The sequence below is a fragment of the Tympanuchus pallidicinctus genome, unplaced genomic scaffold (assembly GCF_026119805.1).
Source record: "Tympanuchus pallidicinctus isolate F22 unplaced genomic scaffold, pur_lepc_1.0 scaffold31, whole genome shotgun sequence".
In the NCBI taxonomy this organism is placed as follows: domain Eukaryota; kingdom Metazoa; phylum Chordata; class Aves; order Galliformes; family Phasianidae; genus Tympanuchus; species Tympanuchus pallidicinctus.
The window spans coordinates 8,820,159-8,830,128 of NW_026294749.1; positions in this window are offsets into that span (position 1 = coordinate 8,820,159).

The window sequence follows — 9,970 nt, forward strand, 5'->3', positions numbered from 1 at the left end:
AACCTATAAAGCTATAAATGGTTTGGTACCTCGCCACTTGGGTCAGGAGAGTAGGCACAGTGCCTTTATTAATTATACAAGCCTCCAGCTGAGAATGAATCTGCTTAGGGTTCTGGAAATGGTTCACACTGGGCATGTTCAGAGGCTTAATGCATGCATTAACATACCCTTACACTGAATCATTTAATTTGCATAGTAACTCTGATGCTGGTAGTGATACCTTCCCTCGCACCTACCTTTGATGTTGCTGCTGCTGCTGCCTCTGAAGCTCTTTGTAGAGCTGGCAGTCTGTGCTCTAGGCCTGGGAGTGAAGGGTAGCTTTGCCCATCCACTAGATCAGAAGAAAGGCCCAGTGTGGGCAGAGCAGAAAGCTCATAAACTGGGACACGTCAGTGTTTGCAGAACTAGCGAGCAGGAAAATAGATTGTGCTTAGTCAGGGGTACTTTCTGAATATTTCTGAGTCTGGGGAAAAAGCTGCAAATTTGAGGTTGGTTTTAGATTTTAATCAGTGGCTCATGGTTTACAAAATGCCCTTCTTTTCCATAGCAGAACAAGCAACCCACGAGGTTCAGCCATTACGTCTGCAGGCAGGTCTGTAGCTACTTCCTGCAGCTGTCTGTGGTGTTTCTCATTGGTAATTACGGTAATATTTATGTCTGTTTGCATTTTTATATGTCCTTTGTCAAGCTGATTAGAGGAGGCACAAAGCTGCCCTTTCATTAAAAGAAAAAAAAAAAAAAGCCTAATTAGGAAGGTTGCTGACATCAACTAAATTGTGTTTCACCTTGTATCAAAATTTTAATAAACAGAGATGTTCAGTACAGTGCTCTAACATACATGCTCTGCTCCCGCTGCTTGCTGCGCTCTTTGTACAATGGAGCTTTCTCCTTTTCAATGCAAAGCAATTCTAAGTGAATCAAGGGGAAATGATATTTCATATTCAAGCCTTTTTTTTTTTTCTTTCCCCCAAGCAGACCTTAACAAAAAAATCAGTTGTGTGGTATCCAGTCACTTTGACTATACTTCTTGGTTCTGCCGTTGTACATATCAGAGCCTCAAATCTAACATTTTTGTTTGCAGTACTGCAAATGAGAGGTGTGATTTACATTTGTTTTTCTTGCAAATTAGGAAGAACATAAAACACAGGCAGTTTCCTCTCGCACGCCACCAACTCAATGTAAAGAGAGGCTGGAAAAGCCTCTGAAGCAAGGAATGGGTGGGGACGGGAGGTTTTGGAGGCACAGAAGACATCTTTACAGCCAACAGGCTGAACGACTCTTGTGACTGTATTTTGCTCAGATATTTATGACAACAGGTTATACTCTCCTAACTTCCAGTTTCTCTCTTAGAAATCCATATTCAAGGGTTGATAAATTTAGAAGTCTGTCCCTGCAAATTGCATCTAGGATCATGCCAAGTCTCTGCTATTGATTTTGGGCTGTTTTAGTGACTTGTTTGGGGTTTTACAGGGAGCTGTAATTTGGGTAGTTTTTATAGGTGCCAAGGGGCATTGAAAGCTGCTCAGTCGGGATGTCTCGGCAGGGCTATGGGGTCACCAGGAACAGGAGCCAGATGTTGGCTGCATCCAGACTCCAGCTCTTCCCATCAAATGCTCACTATGACCCTGCTGCCTGCCTATCTGGCAGTGCAGCCCTATAAGCCCGTGTCTTTGAGGCTGGGAACTGATCCCTTCTCATTTGTTTTGTGCTTCTCTCCATTTTCATGCTTGTTGCTTGTGGCAGCATCTTCAAAAGGGTTGAGGAGCTGGAGCAGCTGCCCTCTCCGTCTTTGGCACTTCTGTCCTCTTGCACCCTAGCAGGGACTTGCTCCATCATGTGCTAAAATGATAGTGACAAAATGATGCTGATGGCCCAGAGGTGCTGCTGGGATTTGATAGTGCGGAGGAAGCAGCAGTACTCCATCACTATCCCTGGCTTCCTGCATTGTGTGGCTGAGATAATACTAATTGTCCAAACTTTCTAAGGCAATCAGGCCCACTTGATATGAAATCCTTATGAGCTTGTCTAATTGGCTTCTTCCTCTCCCTCCTTCTCGGAGTTTTCTATTGCTGCTGCTTTACTATGGTGCTGGGACATGCTCCCCTGTAGAACTGAAGAGCAAAATCTGCTAGGGGGACTTCAAGGGGTTTCTGGCTGTGAACACCAGGTCTGGACAGACTTGCAACTTCAAGCACTTGTACCAGGAATTTGGTTGCTTTGATCAATTAAATTCCTTGGCTGTGAAAGAACACTAATACAGGTTGGGAAGACTGTGCTCTAAGGCTCTGTCTGTGGAAGAGTGTATCTTCCCATTGCCCCTGAATAGCACCAGCAAGCCGTCCTCTGCCTCTTTTATGGATTTAATTCTCTTTGGGAAGCTAATCTCACCCCTGCTGCCCCAGCACAAAACCCAAAGTGGCGATCTTGTGAAGCACAGAAAAGCAATTGCATGAGACCTAGTTTTTTATGATAACACCCAGGGAAAAAGTGATTTGCACCACTGCTCTTAAGAATGCAAACATGCTCCTACACAAGTGCAGGAAAAACAGCACAACTTGTACCTTTCAGCAAAACAGAAAACGTGCTGGGGCTGAGTGCCTCTCCTGGGGAATTGTTGGCTTGCCAGCAAGCACAGTTTTGGTGGCACCAAATGCCTTGGTAACACAGGCACTGCTCTGTGAGGGAGCAGTGAATGCTATGAAGGGGCAGAATGAGAGGGAAAAGAAGCAGGATGTTCATGAAAATTGGTGGTTCTGTCTGAGTCTCAGCACTGGTGATGAGGATGCACAGTGAGTCAAGGATGATCTGATGGCTAAGGATACCTGATCTTGGCCCCATCACTTTGCACTTCTCCTGCTTGTTTAGGGGACAATGCTGGTCCCTTTCCTCTTTCCCTCTTCTAGTAGGATCAGTTCTCTGTGCCCTGGGCTCTTTATAAGGCTGCTGTAGGATCAGATGAGCCCTGGTGAGGAGGACCCGAAGGAGACCAGGTGGAGGGGGGGAGGGAGAGAGGGAGAGGACTGTGGGACCACCTGGCTCTTCAGCAGCTCCTTCTGAGATGGTGGTACTGTGTCCCATATTGTGTGTGGACAATGCAGTCCTTTCCAGCAGCCCCAAATGTGGGAGATGGCCAAGGTGATGGAGTCAGGAGGGATTGCTCCTGAGCCAATGCTCACCTCCCTTTCCCTTTCTCTGGCATGGAGTAGGCTCCTTACCCTAGGTAGCTTCACGTCGTTTCAGTGTGCTGCCTGCCAGTTATTTCAATTTAGCTTCATCGATTAAATCACCTGTCTTACTACTGTCTGTCTGGAGATCAAATTTGGAAAGGCAGCAGCTGAAGGAAAATTAGAGCGGACAAATGTGTGTAAAAATGTTTCCCTCTGACTGCTTTCATCGCAGGCAGCTCTCAACTAAATGATGAGGCTTAGGGCTATGAGTATCTCAGTTGTTTCAACTGTAGTAAACTGAAACCAAGGTCAAGTCATAGCTGGTTTGTGTCCTTTTCCCTTCTAATCTTCTAGATTTTGTTATGGTTATTTTATTTGAGCGCCTGCCACTTGCTATTTCAAGCTTGCTGTGGTACAACTGCTTTGCACCCCTGTTTGCCAGCTAAAATGTTTCCTCCTTGCCAGTGAACACGGTTACATAATTTTAGATACACCAAGGCCTGAAATTATTGGATTTTTTTCCCTTGTACAAACAAAGGCATTTAAGCAGCTTATTTTTAACTTCCCCTGCTGCCTGTGAACTCCACTAAAGGGAAATTAATTTTTCATGATGGACACAGAGTGGGAGGCAGAGGGGAGAAATAAAAGGAAAACGTTTGAGCGTGAGGGCAGCAGAAAAATCAGCGTGCTGAGTTCCAGAGCGATGGTGTTATATCGTTCCACCTGTTTCTTTAATTACTAGGAGCTGCTGAGGTCCTATCAGCTGCCTCCAAAGCCTCTGGAGGACAGGAAGTGCTGGTGCCATCCCAGTCCTACTCATGTCAAGACTGCACGGAGTCAGGTTGCCTCTGAGGACCTCTTGTCCACAGGCATGAGAGTCATTGGAGCTCCAGGCTCGCTTTGAAGATCAGAAGTAACCTGTGTGGTCTCTTTTCAACTGCAAAACCCTTTTTCTGAATCATTGCTTTAAGAATGGAGTTTACTGAATTCGTGGCAATGTCTTGGCTTCCTGACATCTAGTAAATAGGCGTATTAAATACTGCATTATATAGGGATTAATTTACTTTCAGCTTCCCCTCTGCCCTTAGGAATCCTATACTTTGTCTCCCATGCTGCTTGCTACTGGTAAGCCTGACAAGGTTAGACCCAAAAAAACTCTGAAAGATAAAATCAGCTTGCTGAAAGGACACCCTTGCATATACTCACAATTAAATACAAAACAGAAATGCTTTTTGTCTGCAGGGAGTCCAGAACAGAGAGCACTGAGACTTGGGGTTTGGAGGTGTAACTGAGCCTCTAGAGCAGAACAGAATTAAAAGGGTTTAGGTTTTGGATTCCTGCTATACTCCGACTTCAGCGTTAACACACAGGATATGTAATGATGGCCCTCAAAGACCTCTCTGCATTCACACTTAGAATCTTGATGCTGTATTAGCACAGGCTTTTACCAGTATTTTATTTCATGCTTCCCTCACCACAGACATTTGCTTCTTGCAGAAAGCCAGCTGGGGTGTGTCTTTCCTAATCTCTAGCTTGGGACCATTGATCCTTCCACAACCTCTTCCCTTTTTGATGTGCCCTCTGTTTTCTCTTATTTACAGCAACAGCCCTTCTTGGCATTCTCTTGTTCGTCCTCTCCCTCCTCTCAATTTCTCAGGACAAGCTGAAAATGAGATTTAATGGGCCTCCCACTGTTGTGGCTCTTTTGAGATTACTGGGATCAGATGTTCTTCTCTTGAGAACCAGATCAAAGAAAATGAGAGAGGGTAAAGACCAGAACGCTCAGGAAGGCGACAGAAAGTGAGGATAAGGCAGGAGAAGAGTGGTTCTTAGTATGTAATACAGCAGCACAGAGCATTTTTTTTGCTTTGCTGGCTCCTTGCCAGCATTTTGCAGACGTGTCTGTGCCACTACAGTGTGAAAAGCTTGATAATTTCCTTACAAAGCCTTTCAGTGAGCCCAGGGCCACCTGAATGTCTGTAGTTTTATCAGAATTGTCTTGTCCTAATAGCCATAAACAAGCCCCTGGTTTTAATGTGGGATTTTTGGCTGACCTAACCATCCCCTTGTTCCCAGAAATCCTCTCCATATTAATTGCATTTAGCTGCTGGGGACACCTGTTAGCAAGGACACAGCTGAACAGGCTCTTAATACTTCCAAATCTCTGATAATACTCCAGTTAAACCTCCCTCTTTCTCTCTCTTTTTTTTTTTTCTTATCTTCTTTTTTCTTTTTCTTTTTTTTTTTTTAATGAGAACAACTGGTTGGGCTTTCTCCTTAGCTGCAGACTGAAGCTATGCTGCTTCATGTGGGATGACTTTGCTGCAGAGGAGTTGATGGGGTTTGAAGACTGTTGACTGTCTTCCCCCTCTCTCCTTTTTCTGCATTGATGGAGAAATGTCACCCAGGAATTAGGATGCTGCTTTGGGATTCAAAGGCCTGATTTAAATTCCTGGTGACATTGTAGCTTCTTTGTGACCTCAGGCACACTGTGTCCTTGCACCAGTGCTATAACTGGCTCTCCAGGATGTGCAACAGGAGATGGGGAAGTGTGCAACACAGCCGTGATGTGGATTTTGTGCAACTCCATGCTCCCCAGATGCTCAACCCGCCGCATGCACTAACAGGGTGCAAGGGGTAGGGAGGAGAAGCTCAGCTCTGTGGGAGGTGTGCTGGGAGCAGATGGGCAGATGCTGAGCAGCCAGCTGCAGGAGCAATGGGGGTGAGGGCTCAAGGAGCTGCAGAGAACCTCTCGCAGCAGGGGAGCATTCTGTTTTTGCTGGTAAAAATAACTGACGTGGTGCATGTGGTTTTCTTGTTGGTCATGAAGCTCAGAGAAAACAAGTACAGTGGCAAGGGCTTGCTTGTTTAAAGTGCTGCATTTAATCCCCTTTTAAATGCACAGGAAATCCCACAAAATTCTAAGTGTCTGAAGAACGTGATAAGTTCTCCATGCTATTTAGTTCTACACTGTTTATTCCTTTTCTCCTCTGCTTTCTTAAATCACCAGAGAGGGGTGGGAAGCTTCTGTCACAGCTGTCCTTTAAGGAAAAAGATGTTATTTCGGTGTACCCAACTCTGAGCACATGGTGTGACACAAAAAAGGAGCAGCATCTTTAATTTCTGAGTTATCCAGCTCTTGTGAGTCTTAGCACGACCTTTTACCTACTCTGAGAACAGGATGGCTTCTGTAGAAACCCGCTACGCAAGTGATTCAAAAAACATCTTTTCAGAAAATTACTTCATCATATATGAGATTTCTTTTCAAAACTAACTACATGGGAGTTCTTGGCAATGATGGCCTCAACATCTGATGGTCTAACTAGCATGAAATAGAGCTGCTGCTTTCATTTATATACATTACGCTCTCTGGTTCCTCACTTGTGGTTTGGGAAAAGCATGAATTTTCACATTTGTCTCATGGGGCTTCTTTGGCTTCTTTCACTTTACCTTTCATTTTCCTCCCTGTTATGTAGAAATACAGAATGATTATTAAAAGACTTATGGTATTTTGCCGTAAGAAGCAAGAGAACATGCAGCATCATAATTTTTATTTGTACTATCATAGGTCCTTAATTCCTTTTCAAGAAAGTACAGAAATAGTGGAGTTACAGGTGCAAGATTATAACAGAAATACAGTTTAGCTGGCACAACCAAATACACATTTTTCTTGGTGTCATATTGGTCAGGCAAATCACAGTGAATTCATACACACCTTTGCATGTACGTGGTTACCAAGAACTGTTTGATCCATGTATCATTGCAGGAGTGTGATCTCATGGTTTAAGTCAATGCCAAGGGCCTGGAGCCTTGGAGCCTCCCAGTCATGGTGGCAGAAGGGATTGTACTGGCTGGGAAATGGGATGAGGTGCTGCAGGTACCATCTGTGTTCTGGTGCTTTTTTGTACACAGCAGAGCTATCTATCAACCAGCTTCAGCCAAGACCAGTAACTTCAACCCTCCCCAGCCCCTAGCTGGGGAGAGCAGAGATGGTAAGGCTGCTCCCACATACCAGTCCTGGCCCCAGACACCCACAGCCAAGTTACTGCAGGCAGCAAGCCGCAAGAGAAATGACAGCATGAGCAGGAGGCAAGAAGAGGTGCATTGTGAAAGAGTGGAGGAGGGATAACACCAAGAGCCCTGAGTGTAGAGGCTGGGGGACAAGCCTGAGGCCCTGTGGTCAGCAGTGGCAGACAGGCATGGAAGCAACCTCCAGCTGCAGCTCCTGGCTGCTGCCCTGGCCCCCTCCCAGCTCCTTCCCTGTGCCTGCAAATCAGAGCAAAGGTTTTCTGTAGCCACCACCTCTGTCTGTGTTTTCTATTCTATTCTATTCAGAGCTGTTTTCTAGTTAAAGATACCCAGCTGACTGTTTTTAAATGCAGGTACACAAACCTCTCCTTCCTCCCTTTTCTAATTATTAAGCACCTAAACCACCTTATGAGCTATTTGTTTTTGTTCTGTGATATTTTTAAATCAAAGATAGTTTCTGAGGGAGGCAAGCAACCAAAAATATTTATAGGTTATAATCCTGCCTGCTAGGCTCATTTAATTTAATTAGCTGTAATGTGGGAGTTCAACTCTTGACATCATGGTAGAAATAGGTTTGCTATTTTATATGCTTCAAAAAAATATATATCTATGTCTCCTCACTTTTCTTTCTTTCCACAGTAAATATAATATTTATGTTGTTCCTATGCCGAGATTTCATTCTCTAAGTGCTAAATAACCCTCCCCCACCTTCTTTTTCTGGTTGGGATTTATAATACACCCCAGAGGGAAAAAAAAATAGGTGCTGACTGTGCTGTGAACAGTGCCCCTTCGTTATAAAGCAGCCCTTGCAAACTTTTGGAAAATGGACCTACTGTGATAATAAATCTTCTCCCTTGACATATAGCACTGAATGTGGCTCTGACCACATAAACTGCTCTCCCCATGATTCTCTGGCTGTTCACAATGCCAACCATTTATAAGCCAGTTGGCTTCACATTAATTAATTCCCAAGTCATTCACAAATAGCAACAATCACCTCAAAGTGCAGGCCTAGGAAGGGGCTGGCATTTTTGAAAGGAAGATCTGTATATAAAAATTGACCATGCTCACAATAGGGAACAAAAACAGCCCTTGAAACAACAATGACTTTCTGCTATGGGACTCGAGGTCGTGCCTTCTTTTGGTTCAGCCTGTGGTGGTTTATTTGCAGTGGGTGCTAATTTCTAACGTTTGCTTGCTTCCATGAAGGACATGAGCTGGACATCACAACCCACAGACGCCTGGGAAGGTGAGGCATGAAATGCTGTGCTGTCTTGGAGAGCAGCTTCAGGCAAAGGATCCCAGCAGTGGGTTGCCTCTTTGAATGCAAAGGACTTGCCTTTGGGAACTTGCCTGGCAGGTTACCTGTTATTTCTCAGCTGGACCTGGTGGACCTTCTCACCTGGTTTCCCATGGGGCATGTGCTGATGCCTCTGCTCACTACTGACTACTCTTTCTGCCATCTCCTCTTCCCCATGCTAAACCCTATGTAGGTTGCCCTTATTTCTGCTTCAGCTCCCCTTGTCTTTGCCCAGCACAGTGGTGAGCTTTTCTATCTGTACTTGAAGGCTTTTCTCACACGCTGTTCTTGCGGGGTGTTCCTCTTAGGCTGATTGAGCTCCCACTCAGCTCTTCTCCATCACCTTGTCTCTACATCAGCCCTTTCCAGAACTTCTTATGTTTTATGTGGTAGGTGTTTTGCATTGTCTAGAATGTAAATGTGTAAGGATGATAAAACTTTCAGTGGAAGCCAACCTAGAGGATGAAATGTTGCCATGTTGGAGAAAAGTTTTTTGTTTTTTTTTTTCCATGAGACTGAACTTTGAGAATTTGTACACAGGGATATTCACACCCCTCCCTGTCAAAACTGCAGTAAGAAAGCATGAAAGTCAAAGCTGAGTTGCCAGTGTGGCTTCAGTTCTGTTGCCTTGTGGAGGTGCATTATAAGGTAAGCTTTAAGGACACAATTACAAATTAGCTTCACAGGATGATGCCTCATCCTGTCCATGGGATCGACAGCCTTCATTCGATAAGCAGCTATTCAATGATTTTTCTTCATCATTTTCTGATGGTGGAGGGAGGAGCTGATACCTTAATTCTAACATCCTACTCACATACTGCACTGAAGAATGAGTTATTAATTTCCTCATAGGGTTTTTGCTATCATTCAGCATGACAGTATCCTGAATACTTCAGAAATATTAATGGGTTTATTTTCATAGTAGAGCTGTGAGATGGAAAAGCATCACTTTCACGTTGTAGGTGGGAGCAGCAGCAAAAGGTCCAGAATCAAGGTCAAAGTGAATACAGGGCTTAGATGTCTATTCAGAAGCATATATGACTTTTTATTTCCCAGACTGCTTTCTCTTTATCAACTTACTCCTATTCCTGCATTTTATACCTTCCTTTGACTCCTATTTCTGTTGCCATTACTTAGCAAATTGTTATGTCAAGTTCAGGTGAGGCACTTGCAGCTCTGCATTGGGGAGGTCCTAAAAACTACAAAGTTTGAAACCCACATAGTCCCACAGAGGCAGATATAACTCCCTAGACTGGTATTCGGTTGCTCTCCTTCCTCCTGCTGCAGTCTCCAGTGTCAGGATTCACTTTTGCATGAGGCAAAACGGGAGCAACACAAGGAGCAGCCACATCCACTGGTCAGTCTTGATTCATGCTTAGCGCATCCAAGCTGGTCCATCCAAAGTGCATCCAAATTAGGGACATCCTGCTCTGCCTAATAAAGTCCCAGTTGAGTCCATTTACCCTCATATAAT